General features: G+C 43.5%; 1 long non-coding RNA gene across 6 annotated transcripts; it reads right to left on the bottom strand.

Annotated features, from left to right (window-relative positions):
• Positions 1 to 12,286: 12,286 nt before the first annotated feature.
• On the bottom strand, positions 12,287 to 23,123 carry LOC118926097 (uncharacterized). 6 transcript variants are annotated; one of them, XR_008999369.1, is made up of 5 exons: positions 22,020 to 23,123; positions 21,576 to 21,681; positions 20,747 to 21,133; positions 18,049 to 18,139; positions 12,287 to 12,486 (listed from the first exon to the last, which is right to left on the bottom strand). It is a non-coding gene; the product is annotated as an uncharacterized LOC118926097 (long non-coding RNA). The 6 variants fall into 6 exon arrangements; XR_008999368.1 differs by having other exon boundaries at positions 21,576 to 23,123; XR_005030333.2 differs by having other exon boundaries at positions 18,049 to 18,143; positions 20,757 to 21,133; positions 21,576 to 23,123.
• Positions 23,124 to 25,728: the final 2,605 nt, after the last annotated feature.

The raw sequence follows: 25,728 nt of genomic DNA, 5'->3' as shown, positions 1-25,728 counted from the left end.
TGTAGTGCGGCAGATTACTTACTTATCTATTTTCCTCATCATTAATAGAAATAGAATTTTAACTGGGCAATTGGCCATTTAGCTAAAGACTTTTTGTCTTGCTCTTAAAGGAGCTAATTTGGGGTTGCCTTTCACTGGCTGGGAGACAGTGAGAAGAGGATTCATTCCTTGGATCCGGGGAGCAGAATCCAGGAGTTGAAGGTGGCAGAGCCACCCCACTGATCCTGCTCCACCAATTTCTGGACCAATACATGGAAAAGAAATCAACTTTATCTTGTTTAAGCCATTGTACTTCTGAGACTCCTTTCGCTGCTACTAAGCCTGAACCTTAGCCAATATACCTAACAATGATGAACTGCAGTCATGGGTATAATGCCTCACAAGGCACCATTTTCCAAGAGTCTTATAATCCATTCAAATTTAGTCTTTGCTCCAATAAGATAGGTCAATGGGCAATTATATCTGATTGAAATACTTTGTTGATTGTACATCGCCTAGTCTTCTCTTTTTCCCATGAGAATGGAAGGTACATTTTTATCTTTCAATTTAATTAATGTAATGGCTGCATAATAAAGATTTTTTTCCTTTTTGAGATAGCAAACCATTCTATATTTGTATTTAAGTTCTCATTTTCTATGACTTCTCCATTCATTGAGACCCTGGCATGCCCTTCCTTAAATGGGATAGAGCCTAGGACAGTGCTTCTCAAACTTTCTGTGGTAAAGGGTGGTCTTGAAAAACTTTCCAATCCATCATTTTTGTAAAATACAACAAAAGCATGAATCACTAGAAATAAGAATAAGTATAAATGTAGAAGACACAATGTTTTTATTAAATACAACATAAATAAAATTTCTTTAATTTCTATAAAAGTTGCTAAACACTGACCATTGATTCTTGTACTTAATTTTTGCGCACAGGTAAACAAACAGATCAGGGATAGGAACTCGGTGGTGCTGGGTAGAAATAGCCTCCAAAAAGGGAATCATTGCTCAGCTTTCAATTTCAAATTAGCTGCTTTTGAATCAGTGGAGAGGATTCCTTTTGAAAGCCAGGATTTGTGGAGAGAGAAAGGGTTTTTTGAGTTTCCCAAAGTTTCCCTTTACAGTGAGAGCTTGGAGGTCTGACCTTAGGGTCTTATCCTAAGCCACGGTGTTGCAAGAAGCAGGCTCTGACCTGGGATTCCCATTCCAAAGAGGGGGCAAACTTCTTCCAGTCGCGGGAGAGTAAGGCATGGAGAAGGTGCAGGGGTTCTGACATGAGAGTCCTTGTTCTGTCTTTGAGGTTGAATCCCCTGGGTCCATTGAAAGAGCCAAATGTGTTTGGGGGGATGCAAGATCTGCCCCTTGTGTCTAGCTTAGGGAGACTGTAGGTCTGTCTGAGACGTCCTCATTCCGCATAGCGTCATGTCCATAGTGGTAAGAAGCAGGAGCCCACCATGGTGGAGAGGATTGTCTGGAGAGACGGTCGCAATAGCACAGTCCTGGGATTTGTATGTGGAATCAACAGATCCGTGAGTTCTGACCGGCCCCAGGGTGGGACATGGATGTGTAGAAAGGCTTGTCGGATGGGAAGGGGCCTGGGGTCAGAGGAAGCAGAGGGTCCTTGTGGTCATAATCAGTGATGAAGCCCCCAGTCACTGGCAGCAGGAGCCATTGATATACCTTCAGAGACCACAGCACATCATCTGAGAATCGTCGAACCTATGGGGTAAGGCCTGCAGGACTGTCTTGTTGGTTTCATTCTTGGAATCTATAAATCTCTGACTTATATGGGTGAATGCTGCTTCAGCCAAGCAGATTGGCTTGAAAAGTCTAGAAATCTGGAAATATGAGAGTTCAGTATGCCCAGAGCAGTGGGAGCTCTTCTAATTGATGGCTGAGAGATAGTGAAGTCATGGGCTTCAGAGTCAGACTGACCTGGGTCCACCCCTGGCTCTGCCATTTCCTTACTGGGCGACTTTGGAGACAGCATTTCCCTCAAAAGTAAAACAGAGACAGGAACATCTGCTTTGCAGCAATGCTCTGAGGATTGGCATGTATGCATGTAGATCACTCTAAACCCCTGATCGTGCTCAATATATAGAAGATACTTGAGAAATAGAAGATTTTCTGATATTGATTTGGGATTTGCAGGCAGCTAAGAACCGGGCACTCATCTTTTTCAGTTCTACATTCTTTCAAGAAACAACTGAAAGCTTCTCATTTTATGTATCCCAGGAAGAAGGACTGACACCAAACCCTTCCTAAGCCTTAAGTTGCGATTTTCAGCAGAGTTTATTCCCACTTCAGAGAGAGGTTGTACTCAGTTTGACTCTTCATCCGCATTATCCGACAATGGGCTCACACTCAATGGCCTGTGAAAGTCTACTTTTATTTATTTATTTATTTGGATTCGTTTTATATTAGTAAAGAGAATCCTTTATTCAATGAAGAAGGTGGTTTCGGTCACAAAAATCCTGCAGTGGTCATTCATTCACTGATAGCGAAATCTTTTATGGCCTAAATGCTCTTCTAACCCTTTCGTCAAGGCCACAGTTTACTACTGCAAGAATACTTGGCCTACAGTAGTACCGGTCAAGAGCACCCACCCACACCCCAGATGTGAATTTAAAACCTGGGTCATGGAAGCCACATTGGCAGCGGATGTGATATGCCTGAAATTGAGATGCATCCCCATGCCCAGTGCTCCTTAAGGCTTAATCCAACAGACCTCCCAAGGACCTCCCAAGGACCTGTAGGCCCACACAAGAAGCTGGCCTAGTGGTGACTTTCAAGGCAAACTTCGTGAGCTTGAGAGGCAGGTGTGTCATTGAAGCTACTGTGACTAGAATGGCTTTAGACGCTGCTAAACAGAAAAAAAGTCCCAAATTTCATAGAGTCTCCAGTGAATTAGAGTCCAGCCATTCAGCCACCCCATTCTCTGATAATCTCTTTGTGGAATTTAAACTCTGTAGAACAAGATCTGTGGCTATTGCATGGCAGCTCACAGAGGTGTTCTGCGATGTCGCTAGAGGGAGGAGGAGAGAACTGTGGACCCCAGTGGTGCGAGCACACAGGGACTGGAGCATGGGAGTGGAAGGGACAGCTCCCAGGACAACCCCGGCTCTACTAAATAAAAGTCTAACCCTATCTTTATCAGAGAGGTGTATAATAGCTTCCTGAGTTTCTGCATTTAGGAAGACAAATGGGTCTTTAATGGGCAAGAGTTTGCATGTATTCTGAGCTTATCACTAGCTTCTGCTTACATCAAAGGTTTCTCTCCTTCTCCACTGATGAGACAGGAAACGTGGTCAGACAGCACACCTGGGGAATGTTAGAACTTTCCAAATTTGATTGTGGTCCCTATTGGAGATATATCAGAGATGGTCAACTGGTCTTTTCTTAATTTTTTCCTAGAGTCAAGAAGTTATCTAAGCGATTTGCCCAAGGTTATTATCAACAATTAACCAATGAATATTTGGTGAGTAATGACCTATCAGCTCCAAGATGACATCTCATGATTTCATACTATGCACTAGTTCCCACCTCTTAGAGTGGTTCCTGGAATGTTTGGGGTCAAGAAGGATTCTGAGTTTTTGACTGTTCTGAGGAGGAAAAAAAAAACCTGATACCAATTAGTGACAATTCCATGAGAACAAGAGGGAGGAAAAGTAACCTATGCATGGTGTTCACCAAATAGGAAGTCTCTTGCCTACCCTTTCCCAATCCACTACTCATAAAACTTAGATAATTCACTGATGCTTGATCTCTTTTGCCTCTTCACCCCTGCACAAACCTATGTTGTCATAAAGTCTTTCTGAAACCTCTCTCTCCCTTTCCATTCCTCTAGCCCTAACCTTGGTCCAAGTCAGCTTTTTAGACTTTCAAAGCTGTTGTCCTTTTGAGGGAAGTGTGTTAGTCCAGGAGATGCCCACTAGATGCTCAGAAGTCGTCCAACTTAGCAGGTCCTAGGGGATCTTACATATTGAGCTTTTAGCACTCCCTCAGCCTTCTAGATCTAAAAACTTAATCATGTCACTGTCCCAAATTGGACCCTGAGGGAGATGTATAAAGAATTACAGTAAAAATATGTACGGGCCTTACAGAAAACTATAAAGGTATTTGATGCACATTTGTCCCTGGTCAGAAATGTCCACGCAAGTCAGTACATGATCAGAAGAGGGGTTGGTGAACCTGAGTCAAGGTAGGGAACTTCTGTGTGGTTTAAAGGGAATGAAGCCATGATAGCCCAACTCCTCCTGGGAATGTCTCATCACCATTTCTCTGGATCATTCTGGAGAGGCAGTCAGTGATCCACTGTTTTCTGGCTTTCATGCTGGCAGTGGACCTCTGTCAACATGCTCTTTAACCACATGGCTAGCCCTTTGGCTACTGTTGAGTTGTTCCATTCACTTTGGCCTGAACAGCCTGCTTTTTAATACTGAGTGCTGATTTTATTAGTTGAACCCTCATAATTTGGGGGATTCCCTGCTTTTAGCCTACTAGCCTATTCCCTAGCTGCTTAGCTAGCATCCCTGCCTCCAGATTTCTAACTAATTCATTTTCCTAAAAATCCCTTTAATCACCTACCCACACCTCCCATTTGCCAGTCCCTTGGCCGACAAAGCCCTTCTGTGGGCTCTCTCAGGAAGTCTCACAACGGACTGGGAGCAGTTAGGTGTGCATTACCATCCCATTGCACACACCAGGGTGCCCGGACTCAGAGAGAACTGAGCTCAGTTCCTGCAGCTGACCTGCCCCGGAGCCAGGACTGGGACCATTTTCTTTGCTACTTTCCATCCCCTGTTCTTTTTTCACTAAAAATGCTGATGAAAGTTCTCTACTCAGGGCACAGTGCATTCCTACTGATGGGTTTTCAGGTTGACTATATAGCTTACTTTTTAGATTTTGTTAAAATAAGAAGCTTATTAAATACAATTCCTTTGGCTTTTTCTTCAGTGAAAGGGTGTGAATAAGGGAATGTTATTTAAGTGTGTTTATAGGTATATTTTTTCCTAGGTGCAGTAGCTGTAAGAACCCCTCACCTCGTGTTTGACTTCCTGCTTCCTGTCCCCCAGATTTTTCATTCTGCTCAGTCAACGTGAATCCTGTCCCCATTTCCATTTGCCCCTGCACTTCAGCTCCTGCTTTGGCAGTTGCTGAGCAGAGAGAAACGAGTTGAGAGTATGCTCCTGGGTCCCAGCTAAGTGCCTTTCCCCAAGCTAACAGGGTATCAGTTTGGCAGGTCACCTTCTGTTGGCACTGGGCTCGGGACCCTGAGATGGCGAGGGGCAGGGAAGGGATGACTGGCTGAGAACCGAGTATTTTCAATGCATGTTTGATTCTCATTTCCATTCAGGGCTCCTCATTAGGCCACAGGACCTGTTCTTCACTCTGAGTTGGCAGGGTCCACAGCCCCATTAGCAGTAATATTATCAGCAGGACTTCAGGCAGAGGAAGAAGGCTGAAAGGACTGGAGTTTCTGGTCCAATTTTTAAAGAAAGGAAGAAAATGAAAGACCTATAAAACCCAGAGACACTCTCTTCCCTTGGTTCATTCACATGGAAATGCAAGTCTGATGATCACAGATGGGGAGGTGATGGCCCTCTGAGCAGGTGCCAGGGTTGACCTTCAGCTCCTCTGCTCCAACCCCACGTGCCAGCAGGGCTCACCTCCTGAGCCACCAGTGCCAATGGCGAGACTTTAATGTCATGTGTTCGGACACTGAGCAGGAAGTACCACAAGTGTTTCAATTACTAAACTAATAAGCACTCAAGACCCCAACAGCCCTGCCTGGTGCCAGTACCCCCAAGTGTGAAGAGCTGGGAAAACTCTTCAAGCACAAGAAGCCCTTTGATTGATGTATTCTCAATATGGAGCAGAAAAAGGACAACAGTAATGGCGTTGGCAGTGTCTGTCAAATGTCCTCCGGAGGCTACACAGGCATGAAACTGTGGCCTGGTAGGTGTCAGGGTTAGTGGTGAGAAAGGAAGCCATGGGTCCTATTCCTTGAAACATAAAGAAACAGATACTGAAACAAAATCTATGTTTTGCAACCTGATGACAAATGGAGAGAACATTTGTTATAATCACTCTGCTTGTTACTTAACCTGTAAGCTTGCGTGCTGTGAGCACAGCCTCACAATCACACATGATGCAGGGGGACATGCCAGCCCTGATCACATGTGATGCAGGAGGACACGCCAACCCTGCTGCCAGTGGCACAACCTCCACCATCATGCAGTGGGTTCTCGCCCACCCTCACAATCACTCAGGCAGGCAGGGTGGGGCTCACCTTCCCATCTCACAATTGAGGAAACAGTCTCCATATGTAAATGATTTGCCTGTGATTAGCAGACATCAGACTCAATTCCAGGACTTCAGATCAATTCCAGTACTTTTTCCAGGAATTTGCTTTTTAGAAAGATTTCAAGCTGATCTGTGCATTTAGCATTAGGAAGGGGCATCAGTTTTGGGACTATGAATAACTTTCAGTTTGAAGACATGTTTCATAACATGGGCTTCCTGAAGATCTACAAATTCCCAGACTTTCTTTAAGAGACCCGAGCTGAGTCTCTCATCTCAAGGAACAGCCTAGTATTAATATACTTGAAACAGACATATGTGTCCTTCAGTGTACGAAGCTGACTTACATGGTTTCATGTTCTGCTTTCCAGCTGGTGTCAAGATTTCACTGTTCCCCTTGTCACTCTCTTTTTCCCTTTTCCATAACTGCTGACCTCTTGCTTTTGTTTCCTTGGGTCAGTAGCCTTTCTTGCTGCCTTGTCTGCCATGCTATGCATTGGTGGAGGCCAGAAAATTTGTGTCCATTGGAGAAAAGAAAATAGAGAAAGCCATTCAGTGAAGCCACAAATATGTGAGTGTCCTACAAGCAGCACAACTTCTCATAACACTACATATTGTATATCTGGGCCATACTTATGATCATTAAATCATAATGGGCTTACGAAGCTGCCCCAGAAAGTATAGGACTTCAGTCTCTTAGAGTTCTGCCTAAAGAATGGAGGGTCGTGGCAGACAGGGATTGCCTCATTTTGCACATGAGAGGTGATATCTCCGAAGTTACATGGCTAGGCAGTGGTGAAACAGTGACTCACTTCTATTTGTGTAATTTTCATTTTTTCCTGTGAAGGATCTGAAGGATCAAGAGGAAGATCCAGTTCCTTTTTAGATGGCAAAACGAATCATACAAGCCCACATGGTCTTTGCACAGTTTTGCTGAAGACTGTGGATAAGCCAAAAGGGTCTTGTTAACAAGTTCCTGAGGGGAAAAACTTAGAGAAAAAGGTCAGTCTGTTCTTTCCTTCTAGACTATCTTTCCATCAGTTCTTCTGGATCTTTCCTTCAGTTTCTTTAAGGTCTGAGTAGGGAGTAGGAAATAGGATCCTACAATCCTCAAAACAAAGGTACTATGATTAACTCACTCGGACTGAAGAATTGAAAACATTAGAATTTTCCATCAAGGATGCCCCAGATGGAAGCTTTTTTGCAATCTTAAACTTGAATCCTGGATTATAAAGTGCAGTGGCTACATAAAATTCCCATATATACACTTCTCTATAAAGAAAAATTTACTGTGGACTACTGTGTCTTTGTCCACATCTGAGCAGCAGAAGGGACTTGTCAGCCTGTGTTTTTCCTGACAGTGACCTTATTTTCTATCTTCAAAGCTAAATCACCAATTCAGGCAGAGGCTTATTTTATACTGAGTTAATTTATACATAAAGTCTTATAAAAACATAAAAATTAAACACAAAGAAATAAAAGGCATCCAGATTGGCAAGGAAGAAACCAAACTGTCACTGTTTGCAGATGACATGATGTTGTATGTAAAAAACCCTAAAGAATCCACCTAAAACTACTAGAACTAATATCTTAATTCAGCAAAGTTGCAAGATACAAAATTAATACACAGAAACCTGTTGCATTCCTATACACTAACAATGAACTAGCAGAAAGAGAAATCAGGAAAACAATTCCATTCACAATTGCATCAAAAAGAATAAAATACCTAGGAATAAACCTAACCAAGGAAGTGAAAGACCTATTCCCTGAAAACTACAAGACACTCTTAAGAGAAATTAAAGAGGACACTAATAAACAGAAATTCCTCCCATATTGTCAAAATGGTCATCCTGCCTAAAGCAATCTACAAATTCAGTGCAATCCCTATCAAAATACCAACAACATTCTTCAATGAAGTAGAGCAAATAGTTCTAAAATTCATTTGGAACCACAAAAGACCCCAAATAGCCAAAGCAATCCTGAGAAGGAAGAAAAATGCAGGGGGGAATCTTGCTTCCCAACTTCAAGCTCTACTACAAAGCCGCAGTAATCAAGACAATTTGGTACTGGCACAAGAACAGACCCACAGAGCAGTGGAACAGAACAGAGAGTCCAGATATTAACCCAAACATATATGGTCAATTAATATATGATAAAGGAACCATGGACATACAATGGGGAAATGACAGCCTCTTCAACAGCTGGTGTTGGCAAAACTGGACAGCTAGATGTAAGAGAATGAAACTGGATCATTGTCTAACCCCATACACAAAAGTAAATTTGAAATGGATCAAAAACCTCAATGTAAGTCATGAAACCATAAAACTCTTAGAAAAAAACATAGGTAAAAATCTCTTGGACATAAACATAAATGACTTCTTCATGAACATATCTCCCCAGGCAAGGGAAACAAAAGCAAAAATGAACAAGTGAGACTATATCAAGCTGAAAAGCTTCTGTACAGCAAAGGACACCACCAATAGGACAAAAAGGCATCCTACAGTATGGGAGAATATATTCATAAATGACAGATCTGATAAAGGGTTGGCATCCAAAATATATAAAGAGCTCACACACCTCAACAAACAAAAAGCAAATAATCCAATTAAAAAAATGGGCAGAGGAGCTGAACAGACAGTTCTCCAAAGAAGAAATTCAGATGGCCAACAGACACATGAAAAGATGCTCCACATCACTAGTCATCAGAGAAATGCACATTAAAACCACAATGAGATATCACCTCACACCAGTAAGGATCGCCATCATCCAAAGACAAACAACAACAAATGTTGGCGAGGTTGTGGAGAAAGGGGAACCCTCCTATACTGCTGGTGGGAATGTAAACTAGTTCAAGCACTGTGGAAAGCAGTATGGAGGTTCCTCAAAAAGCTCAAAATAGAAATACCATTTGACCCAGGAATTCCACTTCTAGGAATTTACCCCAAGAATGCAGCACTCCAGTTTGAAAAAGACAGATGCACCCCTGTGTTTATCGCAGCACTATTTACAATGGCCAAGAAATGTCCATCAGTAGATGAATGGATAAAGAAGATGTGGTACATATACACAATGGAATATTATTCAGCCATAAGAAGAAAATAAATCCTACCATTTGCAACAACATGGATGGAGCTAGAGTGTATTATGCTCAGTGAAATAAGCCAGGTGGAGAAAGACAAGTACCAAATGATTTCACTCATATGTGGGGTATAAGAACAAAGCAAAAACTGAAGGAACAAAACAGCAGCAGAATCACAGAACCCAAGAATGGACTAATAGTTACCAAAGGGAAAGGGACTGGGGAGGATGGGTGGGAAGGGAGGGATAAGGTGGGCAGGGGAAAGAAAGGGGGCATTATGATTAGCATGTATAATGTCAGGGGGGCGTGCATGGGGAGGGATGTGCAACACAGAGAAGACAAGTAGTGATTCAACAACATCTTACTACGCTGATGGACAGTGACTGTAATGGGGTTTGTCGGGGGGACTTGGTGATGGGGAGAGTCTAGTAAACATAATATTCCTCATGTAAATGTAGATTAATGATACCAAAATAAATAAATAAATAAATAAATAAGTAAATAAATAGTCACTGTAGAATATTTAGAAAATGCAGATAAGCAAAAATAGTGTTTAAAACTTTATGAGCCCAAGATACCAGTTAATAACTTGTTTCATATCCCTTCTAGACCTATTTATTATACATACTATGCATGTATATGCATGCTCATGCTCATACACACACTAACTTACATGTATACATGGTATTTTTTCCCCATTTAACATTCCAGTAAATATTTGCCTACAACATTATTTTGATGGCTGATTTGTAACCTTTTGTGTGGTAGTCTCTTATTTAATTAAGTAAACATTTACTATAGTAAACATTCTTGGAACTAATTAAGCACTCCAGAGATGGCTCAGATTCTGCAGCAGTGTTTTCCGAAAATGCTGGATTCTAACATGTTGGTGTTCAGTAGCAGAGAAGGTATAAAAACCATTAAAGGCCTCCAAACCATCGTGCTCAAAATAACTTACAGGGTGACTGAAATAAGTCAGGTTCCTGGAAATAGTAAAGGTCAGAAGACCCACACAAATGGTACCCTTCAGGTGTTCCCTATACTAAGCAGGGGGGAAGGGGGAGGCACCACGGTGTTGTGAGAAGGACTGGTGTGAGAAGAGCAGCAGCTCACCCAGCATATCGTTGCATCCTCACATTCCCTTAGCTCCCCAGGTGCCCCTCTTGTGTTTATTTTTCCCTTCTGTGTTGACCTTCATTAAAGAATAAAAATTATAGAGGTCAGGAATTGCATGTGATCTGTCCTGGCTTCCGTGACCCACAGCTTCCATCCTACCCCCATTCATCAGGGCTGGCCCCAAGGTGACATTGATAAATGGAGGGAGGAAGGCAGATGCAGACGTGGTAGAGAACATGTGAGCACAGTCCCTGCAAGATGAGTGTGATCTGGCCAGCAAACAAGTCAGCAGAGGCGCATTCCCTTTGTTCCCTGAGATGAGATTAACTGTTGGTTTCTGTACCATTCATTGCCTTGTCAAACCTATGAGGATAATAACTTCCTTAAGTGACTCCCATTGCAATCCAGGTACCATAAAGCTTCCTTCAGCACGTTAGGCAATGCTAACTCCTACTAACTGTAAACCATGGGTTGTTGCAATGTGGTTTGTTTCTTAATACTCCCAAATTTCTTATACTAAGCATCACTAATTTTATCTCCCCAATCTAAGTGAATACATTTATGAAAAATGGCCACTTCCACTTTAGCTTCTTCAGGTTGCATTAGAGCAGTTTTGGTTTACTTCTACAACCATTTTCTTCCATAAAACGCCTTGCTAAATGACTCTGTTTTGGATGCCTGGTTGTGCCTGTGGGTGGGAAGTATAGAAGGACGGGGCAGCCCCTCCACCCTTCCCCCTATAGGCCTGGATGGAGGGCCTCCTCTGATGCATAGTCTGCATCACGTTCCCAGCACAGGGCCTGCCCCAGGAGGGGACCGCCTTTCAGAGCACTCGTTCCCACAGTCTCAGAGGCCTATGTTCTGAGATAAAGCAAACCTTGTGCTCCAGCCCCTTTGCCAAGCATCTGCTTATCACCAGGCAAGGCAAATACTGTTGGAATACTTCAAAGTACTGCTAACCAAATTCCAGTGTGATCCAAATCATCTGGGTAAGCATCCTGGGCACTCGCCAGTCCTCATGTCAACAAGCCCTTGAAGGAGGTCAGCCGCCTTGGTGAGGACAAATATCAGGCAGCCCTTCCAGCTGACCTGGAAGAGTGTGAGCACCTCAAGGGATGGGAGTTTTGTTTGTTTTCTTCCCTAATGGATCCCCCGGTACACCTGGAATGTGACCAGAACAGTACCAACAGAGTGTCAAGGACACAGTTGGTAGCCAAGAAATGATTTTTTTAAATTGAGTTGAAGTTTCCTTATAGGGAACAATCTGTCCTTGAGCTCCATTATAAATGAAGTTATTTAGTATGTTCCCTTTAGTATTTGCCCAGTTTTTAAACTCATCATGCTCTGGAGGTTTATCCATGTTATTGCATGAACTCAAAGTTTTTTCTCTTTTATGGCTGCATAGTCTCCTACGCATGAATATTCTACGATTTGTCTATCCATTCTCTTATTGATGGGACATCTATGAATACAACTTCCAAACACATTCCTGTATGAGTCTTTTTGTGGACTTGTTTTGTGGACTATACTTTTGTTCTTTTGGATAAATATTCAGGAATGAAATTGCTGGATCATAGGGTAGGGGTACCTTTATAAGATTCGGCCAAACTAGAGCCATAAATATTTACTGAGCTCTTTGAAGCGTATCCCAATAAGTTGTTCTTCAATTTGAAATATCATTTCCCTTTCTCCACCAATTATACTAAATCTCATTTTTCTGAATTTTTGCTGCATAGAGACTTCCCTGATTGTCACAATATGAATTTAACAAGTTTGATTTTTAACATATACTTAACCGTATCTATTAGGTTTATTGTATTTTATTATTCTGTGAGGCCATAGAGAAGAAAACTCAGTCCTTGTCCCCAAGAAGCTCGCCATCCAGTGGAGAAGACGGACAGTTACAAGGAGGGAAGTGAGGTGCACAGGGTGCGGAAGGCTATAAGAGGCAAATTCCTGTTTCAGTTTGAGAGGTCTTCCTGGGACTGGACACCTCAGCTGAATCTAAAAATTGGGGTGGAAATAAAAGACAGCATTCCAGGTAAAGAGAACTGCAGATGGAAGAGAGGTAAAAGAACATGCTTCATTTGGGGATAGGTGGGTCCCCCAGGAGCACAGAGTGTGAGTCAGGGGAAGCAGCGAAGAGACAAAGTTGGGAGCAGTCCAGACCTGGATCACAGAAGGCCTTGAATGCCTTATTGAGGATCTGGACTTTACCTTGAAAGCAAGGGAGAACCACTGAAGGGCCTTAAGCAGAGGAGCAGCGTTTTCAGAATTCAGATAATCAGAACTGCTGCTTTTGCACAGCAGGTGGCTTGACCTTCACCACACCGCTTGTTTCAGTTTGCCTCTTGCCGCGGTGGTGTGCGTGTGCGTCTGCTCCACTGGCCCGCCAGCTAAGCCTTGTGAATGTCTTATGGGTCTCCGTGACCCCAAGGTGCCTGTCAGCAGACATGTACACAGTAGGCACAAGCACTTTGTGGGTGTTTGTACATTGGAGTGAGCCATGAATCCCAGAGAATACCATCGCCCTTGGGCTGCCAGACTGAGCTGTACGGGGGATGGATGTCAGTTCATGGGCAGCAAGGTTCCTACTGAAACAGGTCTGAAAGAAGAATTCTGAACTCCAACACGGAAGAAAAACAGGGAAAAAAAGCACACAAAACTAAGGACTCTTAGTTGCTTCTTCATACCCTTATCTGCCTCTCACCCAGAATCCCACTGAGGTATTTTTGGGGCTGTTCTGCAGCAAACTTCTGATGGCTTTTCTGAAGCTTTCCCGAATTTCCATCTAGTGAACAGATGGCATTGTTTTCAAATGAAGAGCAAGAGAATGTCGTGTACTCAAACACTGAAAGCTTGAGAAAACACACAGAGCATGGGTAGTAATTAGAAGGGGAAAGAACATGGTATGTCAACAGAGAGCTAGACTCTGTACAAAGCAAGAAGCCAGCTGCAGCCCTGTCTGGTAATGCAGACCCTGCTGAGGATGTGAAGGTGGAGGGCGCACCTACACGGATGTGGTGCTCAACAGGCACTAGGCTAGGCTGGGGTCTCATTCACAAGCATGACTGAATTGTGCTCTCTCTCTGTATACAAAGTTCCTCTGATGTGCTTGGCCCTGCGGTCTCAGAAAAGAAAAGAGCCAGTCCCAGCCCTCAGGGGCTATCAGCATGGTTGTGGAGACAGATGCATAAAAGATCTACACGGGAATGAGAGCAGAGAGTAGAGGCTCCCACTCAGCCAGACGCATCACCCCAGGGGCGAGGGGAACATGATATCTGAGCTGAGTCTAATGTGACTGGGAGCTGGCCAGGAGAGCTGGTAATGAGGCTAAGGAAAGGACATGGTTAAGGGCATTCTGGACAGAAGGGTCAATGTAAGCAAGGACATGGAGGTCCCAGGAGTGAGGTGAGTACACAGATGTTATACAAGCAGCATAGCAGGACTGGAGAGGGCAGGGAGTGGCAGAAAAGAGAAGCTATGGATGCAAACTAGGGATTAGAAAATATCTGAATCTAGGGAAATAGATGAGCACAACATTACACAAGTTCATACAAATGGACTTGCAAAACAAGGTGCACCCTATCAATTTAAACCTGCTCATAAGGTGGAGGGCATGGGCATATTTGGTAATAGAACGACATTGCCAAGATCAACAGGCTTCACAAGGAAGAATTAGTCATTTTCTTATTTAATCTAAACACAGAGAGAGCAAGTGCTAAGTGCCAGGCACTGGAAGCCCCACGGTGAACACTATATTCCTAACAAAATGACCAGCCCTGGGCACTCAGAGACCATATGACTGGCCAGGGATGCAATGTGAGCACTCCAAGGACAGCTGTTGAATGAATAAAGGAATGACCAGTTTGAGTCCCTGCCCAAGGAGCTCATAGTTTACTGGAAGAATCAGAGAGGTAAGTAGATGATTATGTCAGATAAGATAGACCAGGGGATTTGTCCTAAACATATTTTCAAGAGCCAGGAAAATAAAATACCTAAATGAAGAGACCTCAGGTGTGAGGTAATAGGGACGAGTGGGGAGTACAGCCAGTGAACAGGATGTTGACAGGGACAGTGCTCCTCAACTCCTGCTAAATAAGGACGAAAGGATGCTGGGAATTTGTGTTTTTATCAAGTGAAATGTCACTGTCTAAACTGGTTACTTCCTCATGCTTAGGATTCCAGCATGGCCAACCTGGTACCAATATAGAGGTGATGGCATAGAGAGAAAGGGATATTGGTTAGCAAGGCACAAGACCTGAAAAACTGCCTTTCTGGATGGACATGGCCTGCAACAGTGATCTGCACAATCAGAGGAGGACACCGCAGCCCTCACAGCCAAGAGGGCAAACAACAGGCACTGTCAGCAGTCAGGACCCCACCTCCTGGCCACCCACCGGGCTCATATGCACCTGGCCAAGGGCCTGACTTCAGGGCAATCTCTGGCTTTCTTAGGCCAAGACCTGGCTGCAGGCAAGCCCCTCCCCCAGATAGGACCTGAGCAGCGGTTGCTGATTTCCTGGCCACAGGGATGTGTTTGGGGCTGTTTGTTCTGCAGAAGGAAACAGAAGATTGCAGTGTGTCTGAATTCTGCTCCTCCTCCTGCCCTGCTGCCTCCCCCACCACATAAAAGCGGCTGAACAAACAGAGAAATCAAAGATGATTATACACTGCTGGAAACCGCGTGCTTCCGCCTGGCTGCACCCTTCTGCCAAACTCTTATGCAATCCATGGCTCCACTCAGGCCTGGAACCAAACAGAGATGCCATTGACAGCCCATCCATGGTCTGCTCATTGCCACATCTTTCCTCAGATCCTGTGTCACCTGGAGTAGGCCTGCCCCGGGGAGAGGAAGGCCACGGAACAAGCTGGCTGGCTGCTTTGACATTTGTTTGGGGATTTCCCTCTCCCCCTTCCCAGCCAGCTCAGAGGTAGGGGCAGGTCAGCACCAGGAGTTTACTTTGGCCGGATTCCAAGCGACTAAGACATTTTATACTGGAAAACTCCATTTGACAATCTGGGGGTGGGTGGGTGTTCTTTACCACACAAAGTGAATAATTCGCTTTGGCTGTTGAGATACCAGAGCTGAACAAGTGACCCCTGGAGCCTGAGGTGACCTCCTGGCCAGAAAGGACCTGCCCATACTGCTCTGATGACCAATATTTATTTCTGTTTAGGGATTCTGGGCATGTCCCTCAGCCCTAAACCACCTAAATGGGCTAATAAGAGCTTTTCCTTTGATGTGTCAGTGACTGGGGTAAATGAGCGGAATTTATCTCAAGAGTTCACTTTTTCTTTCTGCATCACATGATTTGGAATACTCAATGGGTCCTAGAGCAAGTGCTCTAGAAGCTTTAAATGTTAATTCCAACTTTTAGGCATGGTTATCATTGGATCTGAAATGAGGGCCCAGCTCTTAGTGTCGACAATGTTCAGAAATTTATATATTCATATCTATTCAATACTGGGCTCCCATTCCTCTCCCTTTTGCAGCCCTAAATAACTACACCCTAGTGTGAGAGGCTCAGATATCATAGAAGGGGCCTGAACTTTGGAGTCAGATAAGACCATTGGAGATATAGATGGTCTTCCAGAGGCTATGTGACCTTGTACTTCAGCCTTGCTTAGCCTTGCTAAGTCCTTGAAATTTACTGGTTTCCATTCATTTTCTTACAGCACTTTAGAAAACCACAAGGTTTCCAAAGAGGCTGATTCTGGCTTTGGAGAATGGCTGACTATGTCCATCTCTTGTTTGTTGCATCACAGGAAGAGTAAATAAGGGATCCAGAGCACAATATCCTTCACCGATTGGTGAGACTGCCCTAGAAGTGAGGAGCTGGACTGGAATCTCAGGCTCAGTCCCCTCTCCTGGCCCTCATCTCTTTTCCTGTTAACCCCAGAGGAAGCCCCTCATAAGCCAAAGGGCCTGTGTAGTTGTCCAACACTTTCTCACTCTTGATGACCTCGGTGCTGTATCTTATAGTTGATGTAGATATCTTCTCCAAGGAAGATGGCTAGCAAATCCATATTTCCTTACACAAGGATTTTGAAAAAATCTCAATCCAAAGAAGGAAGTGACTTTTCTAGATCCCAATCTGTAGAAGGACTGGTCAATAAGTCTTTGAATCCTGTTAAAAGAAGGGATTTATGGTGGTACGCCATAAGCACCATAGTAGGGACAGAGTACACTAAATATCTTGAGAACTATTCTCACTAAGTTTTGCATTATAAGCCCACCATGAAAGCAATAAGTTGCTGCCCCACTGAACCAACCTCAGGTCCTAACCCTCTTCTTCGGGGAAGCGTTGCTTCCCACTCTGCTTCAAGATGATCCTTGGCTTGGAAATGAAATGTGGGTCTGAATTCAGTAAAGCTTAGGTTCTTTTGTCTGACCCAACTCTCCCAGTCCAGAAAGATGAAAATCCTTATTCCTGAAATCCAGTGGCCTCTGTGAGTGAGCTCATTCAGCCCTTGATGGCTTTCTGGATAATAATTAAACTCATGTTGACCAGACTCATTCGTTGTTATCTTAAAAATGAGAGTAATGGTGTGGTTGGGATGGGGACCTGGGCAGTAAGCCTTTCTGAGTATCTTTCTCCCTCTGCCCAGCTGTTGGCCTTCTGCCTAGCCATTCAGTCTCAGACAAGAGCCCCCCTTCTCCTCTCTGCCTGGAGAATGGGGATGAAAGTAACATGGAATTGAAAGATCTTGACTAAGGGAATTGGTTTCTTCATAAAACATGCTCTCTCTATCTGGCTGGGGCAGGGCAGATAACAGGAAAACCAGCCCAGTGAAAGCATTGAGGGTGTAACAACCATGCCTCCACAATGGGCACACCTAGAATGGGATGCTTAGGACCAGAAAACACCTTCTTGTGCCTGAGAATTAATGGAGGGAAAAAAGTGGGCAGCCTACCAGCCCGGCATCATGAGATCAGCATTTTGGAAGCCTCTACCCCAACCCCCGCGCACGATGACTACAACTCAACAGGTCTTAACAGGTGGACAGAGGGGCCTGGGTCAGCTAAATGCAGTCCGCTTCCCAAAGATACAGATAACAAAGTTATAAAGTATGTGACACATAATTTTTGTCAGTCATGCTTTGTCTATAAAATTTTTTTAAAAAGCGTCAGGAATCAATGACATATATCATAAGATTTAGAGACACACAAATACTCCAGTGTATAATTTTGGAATTTTGGCACTAAACTTGTCATTAATGATTACTGCTCAGTCTAATCTGGGCCATAATCTTATAGTATGTAAATCAATTGCTTCTAAAAGTTTCTAAGGATAAAAAGTTTTTTGGAATATGCACGTAACTTTGGGGAATGATTTGTTTTTAAAATAAACTTTATTTTTTATAAGCTTTGCAGAAAAATTGTAAAGAGAGTACAGAATTCCTTTGTCACCCTGTTTCCCCTCCCAGTCACATCTTACATGAGTACGGTATATTGTGACAATTAATGAACCCATATTGATACATTATTATTACCATAAACCTGTACTTCAGAGAATGGGGTTTTACAGAAATGAGCACTAAAATACCTCAGAAGTGTCTCACTTCAGGGTTCCGGTGACAGGGAGATCTCTGCGGACCTTAGATCTCTCCCATCTGCTCTTGGAACATTCACTGGCTGTTGCTCTGCTGCCTTCTTTCTGCAAAAAAAAGAAAAAAAAAAGGTTTTCTGGTCTAAGACCTCGGCTCTCTACTGTGAAGCAGCTCCCATACACCTGGTTTTAAGTTGTTCTCCTCAAAAGTGTTTTAAAACAGCAGTGGAGTGAACCAGAATCAAACAGACTAAATCCCAGATCTGCCATTTATACTTTACCAGGCCTCATTTACTTTATCAAGCCTCATTTTTCTCTCCCATAAAACAGAAATAATAACTGTATATTCCTGATTGATTTGTTATGAGGATTAAATAAAGACATTTCAAAAGCACTCAGCACAGTGCCAGGCATACAATAGTAGCCCAATAATGGTAGTATCGCTAAGCTGAAAGTTGAGGCCCTTTTGAAAAATCAGCTGTGGTCAATAGAACAAATCAATGAGTAATCAAGATCAATTTGTTGAAAATAGCTTTCAACAAAGATGAGTTTCAAAGGCCAGTATTTCAAAGATAGTCACAGAAGCATAAACATCATTGCCTGAAGAATTCCCTTCAAATGGGAAAGAAAAAGGTAATTATAGGGACTACTGATGTGAAAACATTTGAGCAACTACCCACAGGCTTTCTCTGCTTTACCATTCCACTTGAAGGATTAAAATCAGTAAATGTTTACTGCAGTACATATGTCTGTTGAGGCACTGTTTAGGAAGAGAAGATGTCTCAGCTAATTAGGAACAGCACGGAGATCTGGCCCGTCTCCATCCCCAGTTCCTATTGGGCCACATCCCACCTCACCGCATTCTCTGATACTCCAGCCACGTGAACAACTGCAACTGATCAAATGTGGAGGCTCTCTTGCCTTCCATGCCTGTGCACTCTCTACTCCTCCTGCCTGAGTGCACCCTGTACCTTTGCCTGGCTTACAGATTCTTCCAGACTCAGCTCAGCGTTCAGCAACTCTGGGAAGTGCCCCCAGCCTCTGCTGTTCTGGTTCAACATGCTCCTGTAGGCTCCCAGGCACCATTCTCATAGCATTTAACCTGCTTCATCTCCTTCCACCTCACTCTGCCATAGCACCGTAAGGAGGTCAAGTCCAGTGTGGGCCCCGGGACATGATAAATACTCAGGAAAAGTGGGGGTAGTGCCTATTCTCTGATCATCTGTGATCCCCAGTGCTGCTGATTCTTCTCTCAAACTCTGAAATGGAAGCAGTTAGGGAAGGTACATGGATTTGGTGAAAGTTGCATTTTCATACTTGAAGCATAAATGAGAAAACTTTAAAGGTTTTCTCTTTAAAAAATATAATTAAAACCAGTGCAGGATTAAACCACAATGGATATTTTGTGCAGTGGTTTCTAGGCCCCAGTGCATGAAACAACATTGGTCTCTGTGATGTTTTCTTAAGTCCATGTGTATTTTTCTAAAAAAATTGTCCCCTATCTTGTAAAGGGGTGTTCAGTGCTGAAAGCAGGGCCTCCACAGCTGAGATGGCCTTGGAGAGCTGTGTCCTGCACCCCACTTCCTTCTTCTCTCCCAGGACACTGTCTGGTCTGCCCCTGCTCATCTTCCTATAAATAGTGGCCATTGTGATTAGTTCAGCTGAGAAAACAAAAGTAAAATAATTCTTTGAGATCCCACAGCTACCAAGTTTTGAAATTAGGATCCAGACCCACCAGTCTGATTCTGGAGCATTTCGCCACTGTCTTCTTCTTCAGCTGGGACCTGCTCACACCATAGGCTTTGTGTCCAGAAGGATGGAGCCTCCCTGAATGAGCTGAGCTGACACACACAGATCCATTCGGCATGTACATCGATCCTGGACTAGATTCCATCCCTGCCCCGTGTCACTCAGGAAGTAGTATATTCCTCCTGGCTCTCCTCTTCTCTATCCTGGGGAGTCCTCTGGGACTGGTTAGGAAGACATTCCAGGATGGATAAAGAAGGGCCTTTACACCTGATAATATATCCAGGGTGGATAAAGAGGGGCCTTTATGCCTCAGCTCTGTACCTGAGGATTACAGGAGAATTTCTAATGGTAGAAATAGTGCCCTGGGTCAAGTCGTTTTACAGTGGCCTCCAAAAATCTCTTTAAGCAAGTTGGACAAAAGCTGTAGACCAAGATAAGTGGGTATGTACTGGGGTTTGGTCATTTTTTTATACATGTAAGTTTCTTTGTTATGATTTTGGTGTCTTCTTGGCATGGAAATTTAGCCTTAGATGAAACATTCACTGCAGGACCCTCGTCACTTTTTGGTTAAATTCTCAGCATTTGTGGTCTGTAAGTCAAGGCAGCAATATGCATACAGTTGCAGTACAGATTCCCATGTGAAGAGCCCTTGGACCCAGAGCTAAGGATTTTCTGGATGTGACTCCAGACACAGGCCTAGAGCAACGGCCATCTGTCCTCAGGCTGCAGAGGGCCGTGGGACAGGTGAGCTGGCTGGCGGTGCTGAGGGAGGCATGCCCAGGTTCTGCTTAGCATCCTGCCCTCAGAGAAGAGGCTGTTATTTTTGTCTCAAAGTTGTCATCTTGACTGACAACATTCTTTCCCTTCAAAGTGACGAGTTAGCACGGAGGCCAACTAGGAGCTAATTCAGAAATGAAAACCCAGGGAGCAGTGGTGAGAACAGACAGAAGCAGAAGGCGGACTCATGCATACCCTCCGGCTCTGCTGTTTCGGGCCCACAGCAAGTTAGCTTTGCTGTTCTTGCTGGGAGATTATTCTTGTGGGTTTGGCACAAGACCACAATCTGGGAGAGAGAGAGAGAGAGCAAAGTCTATGGATAAGGTTGCCTTTTCTCCTCTGGGCCAACGAGTGCCTTGTTTTACTGTGAGCCTGCCCCTGTGGGAACCCTGCGAGAGGGTAAAGTTTCCCTCTTTGTCTGCAGCACACTTCATTTCCCAGGGAGCCAAGCTGGGAACAGAGCCGCCTCTCACACAGCTCATGAATGACTCCATTTTACCCAGGACTCCATTGTCTAGCTGTCATGCCCTCTTGTATAGGTGTTCCCTGCAGCCCCAGCTGTTATGTAACGCCTGTTGAAGGAACACTGCGTGAGAGCGAGAGAGATCGGAGGGAGAAAGGAAAAACCCAGAGGGGAGCCCAGACCCAAATGCCTTCCTGGAGAAGGAAAAACAAAATGCTAGCCATTTGTCAGCTCTTTTCCTCTGGCTTGTTTGCCTGAGTGATAAACTGATTGCTGGCATACAAAGCCCCGTGGCTAGCTCAAGTGGACATTTCTGTTTATAGCTCTAAGATGGGGACGTGCTGTACCCTCATGCCTCACCGGGGCAGCTGCCACCGAGGTTCTCCCATGAAACCCTGACAAGAAATCCTCCCCGCTCTTGCCTACAGCCGAGGGGGAAAGGACTTGGCCCTTCTCAGTCACCACTCACTATGCCTCCCTCCCTCGCTACATCACTGGCTCACTGGGCATCTCAGTCCTGCTTAGAGAAGCGCACACCCCCTTGGGCTTACCTACAGTAATTTCCAGGTGACCTTGACTCTGTTAGAGTTCAGTGTAGAGCATCGGGCATCCCTTGGTGTCCACCCATGGGGCCACAGTCCTCCATACTTGCACCACCTGGATGCCATGTTCTGGGTTTTAATGTCATCCACCATCCCTTATGTCACACTACTAATATTGTGGTGAAATGAATAAAGGCAGAGGTGGAGCTTGTGAGTCTTTGTCTGCCCCAGAGATTTCCCCGAGCTTGTGTTGCAAAATACCAGCCCTGTCACCATGGGAAGAGACCTTATGGCAATAAAATAGGACCCATGACCAGATTATCTGGGGGCAATCCTTGTATTCTCTACCCTACTCTTAGAAAGTTGCAAAGCTTGTTAACATAATATAATAAGACCCTGAAATGTTTGCTAAAGAAACCTTTATCACTTTGATGCACTATTTCCCAAACTTACCTTGACTGTTAGTCTACAAGCTCCAAGAGGACAGGGACTTTGCCTGTGTTGTTCATGATTGATTTTGTAGTTCATAGCCCTGTGTGGATTCAACTCAATAAATATATTAAATTTAATTGCAGTGAATTTGATTGACCATTTTTTTCCAAGTCATATCCATTAGCTTCCTTTAGAACTAATGTCCCGTGTAACCCACTTTGGTGAATGGTGGTCTACATCATTCATTAATTCTATTAATTACAATGAAAAGAGCACGTGAACCCAAGATGAAGACTTGCTGGTCCCCACATAAGAACAGGCTGCAGGTGGCTGCTCGGTTCACAGCCCTTTAAACATATCCTGCCCACCCATGAGCCGTTCCACAGACAGGATGGATTGCGCCCGTCTCAGATGCTCACCTGGGCCTTCTGACTTACTTTCCCACCCACTCTGTTCTGCTCTCCCTGGTTCTTTGAACCCTTGGCTTCACAGACTGTCTCACAGTAGGTTCGTCCGACTGTCTCCTCCTTGTCATAAAAGATCATTAAAACAAAACAAAACCTTAACTCTGTCTTGCTGGCATGGGCTTTGGATTTTGAGAAATCTAGATTTGAATCCATATTCTGCCATTTCCTGGCTGTGAAAATTTTTAGAATTGTCTTTTACTCATAGAACCTCATTCTCCCCTCTGTAAAATGAGGATAGTAATAGCATCTGCCTTACAGAATTGTTGGTGAATTAAATGAGCATGGAAAGCTCAGCACCTGGCCTTTAGCCAGCCCCAGGCACATGGCTGCTATTATTCAGTTGAGTTGTTTTCCCTCTCAGCTCTCAGCCTGCTGCCTCGGTTTGGGCACATGCATACCTCCAGGCAAGCTTTTCTCTCCCTCTGCTGGGTTAGCCCCCCTGAGACCCAGTCGGCAGGAGCTCTGGTCCAGGTGTCCTCTGCCTCTGGGGACTTCTCTCTTCCTGCCTCATCTGTCCCCTCATGGCTGCAGCCTTCATCAGCCCCTTAGATTTACCCCTCCTCCACTTCCTATGTCCCCTTGGAGCTCCCACAGGAAAGGGTAACCCTTCACTATCAGAGTGTTTTGTAGTTTACGGAATTCTTTCTAACGCCTCATCTCCCTTAATCCTCACAACAGTGTTCCTGTTTACATAGAAGAAAAAAGTGACTGACTGTTCTGAGGTTCCATAGCAATCATATGTCAGGGGCTGGATTTGAATGTAGGTCTAGCTTCAGAGGCAGCGCTCACCCTCGCCACCTCACCACAGCTCTCCCCTGGGTAATTGTGAAGCATAGTGGAGGTGGAAGGCTATCTCCCTGCTGCCTGAGGACCTTGTCACTGATATTCCCCTTCTACCTCCACTTCCATCCCAGACATGGTCTTGCACAGCAATAAAAGGACCTGGAGAGAGAGGACATGGAAGGAAAGGAAGATACGGGGGAGGAAAGGGAAGGTAGACCAGCTGATGCTCCAATTGCATGTCTCAGTTTCTAGTCTTGCTCCATAACTCAAGTGCTCCCCTTTCCAGAACAGGGGCACAGGGAATGCCCATACCCATACCCAGCATCAGAAAACAAAGATATTCAATGGAACAAGTAGAAGGAAATTCTGAGAGTCCGGGAGAGCCTTTACCACCTCTGGGCTTGAAGAGGTGTGGGGAGGGAAGTTACAAGAACCTTGAAGCAGAGAGTCTGTGGGCAGGAGATGTGGACAGCCTACGGAGACCCCCCAGAGACCCCCCAGAGACCAGGCAGAGCAATATCCAAACCCACTCTCTTTCTTTCCTATGGTCCTACTGGTGCTTCCTGTTAGCCAAACACGGCTGGAAGGACAAGAAAGCCCTTGATGCAGCCCAGGTAGACAGCAAGCTGGGGTAGGATGGCGTTAGAGCCAGACAGAAACAGATGATAAAGGATTTAGCCAGAGACCTAGACACATGATAAAAGACACAAAAAAGAAATTCTAGAATTAAAAAAAGAAATGATCACAACTAGGAACTTTAATTTTGAATTAAATTAATGAATGACTTTAGTAGCTGATAAGCTCCAACTGAAATGAGAATTTGTGAGTTGGGAGACAGGTCAGAATACAATATATATAATGAATTATGGAGAGAAAAAGGATAGAAAATACACAAAAGATGGTTAAGAGATATAGAATATTCAGTGAGAAGGTCTAATCTCTTTGTGCTTAAAGTGTCAGAAGAAAGCTTATACTTCAGGACAGGGAACCAATGAAATTAGCATCGAATAGAATTATTTTTTTTTAATGTAATTCCCAAGTTAATAAATGGGAAAATAGAATAATAAAAACTCATCGTGTAAGAGTCAGAAAATGGAAAGAAGAATGAAATAGGGTAGATGGGAGATGCTATCCTTTTTGTAAGGAATGCTAAGTTTAATGCTAAGTAAGACTCTAGGTTTAAACCCAAACATATTACCAAATATAAACATGTTTTTTAAAAAAAAGATTGTTGGGATTTAAAAAAAAACAGCAATTATATCCTGTTTATAAGAGATATACCCCTAAAACATAATGATCCAGGAAGGCTGAAAGTAAAAGAATAGAAAAGCCACACCAGGAAAATAAGTAAAAGAAAGCTGGGAGAGCTATCATCAATTGCACAATGTAGAATTTAAGACAAAAGGCGCTATTGGCAACTGAGAGATACTCATTTCATATGATAAAATTTAAATCACCAGAAAAAATGCAATAATCCTAATTTTGTGTGCACTACTAACATAGCCCACAAAAGTACAAAGCAAAGCTGAGAGAGAAACAAATCCCTTGTGATAATGGGGATACTTTTAACATACTTCTCACAGTAAATGATACAGCAAGCAGATAAAAGCCATTAATCACATCAATTTGAACAACACAATCAATATACTTGATGTAATGTACACTTACAAAACTGCAGGAGATATATATTTTTTCCAAGGACACAAAGAAAATTCACAGAAATTGACCACATGCTAGATCATGCCTCAAATTTCAAATGATTGAAGTAATTTAAAGTATTTCTCTGGAAAAAAAATGACAAAGAGATAACTTCAAGATGCTCATATGATTGAAAATTCAGTCAAAGAAGCAGCAATGATGGAAATTAGAATCAAAAGTGTAAAGATGTCACTTCCCCCCAAACTGATCTGCAGATTCAAACAATTTCTCCAAAAAAAAATAATGACACCTTTCTTTTTTCTTCTGTGGAAACTAATGAGCTGATTCTAAATTTTATACAAAGGGCTAAGAACAACCAAAGACACTCTTCAAAAAGAAGAGCAATGTGCAAGAAATCACTCTACTGGATATTAAGATTATCAAGCTGCAGAAATTAAGATTGTGGAATTGGCATAAGGGCAGTCAAAAGACCAGTGAAACCAAAGAGAAGGTTCATATATGGACCCCTGATCGATTATGAAAATGACACTGAAGACTTTTGAGGAAAGTTTGGTCCTTTCAACAAATGTTCTAAGACATTTTGGATGTCCAGATTGAATAACAAAAAAGAAATTGAAGCTTTACCTAACACCATCATAAAAATTAATTTCTGGTATCAATTAGACCCAAATGTGAAAGGTAAAATAAGAAACCTTCTAAAGACAATATAGGATAATACAATTATGATTTGAGGATAAAGGAAAGATTTCTTAACCAGTTCACCAAGAACACTAACCACCAAAGAAAACATTGATAAATTACACCATAGTAAAATTAATAAC

This window comes from Manis pentadactyla, chromosome 9, assembly GCF_030020395.1.
Source record: "Manis pentadactyla isolate mManPen7 chromosome 9, mManPen7.hap1, whole genome shotgun sequence".
NCBI lineage: Eukaryota > Metazoa > Chordata > Mammalia > Pholidota > Manidae > Manis > Manis pentadactyla.
This window is presented reverse-complemented; position numbering and strand designations above follow the sequence as displayed.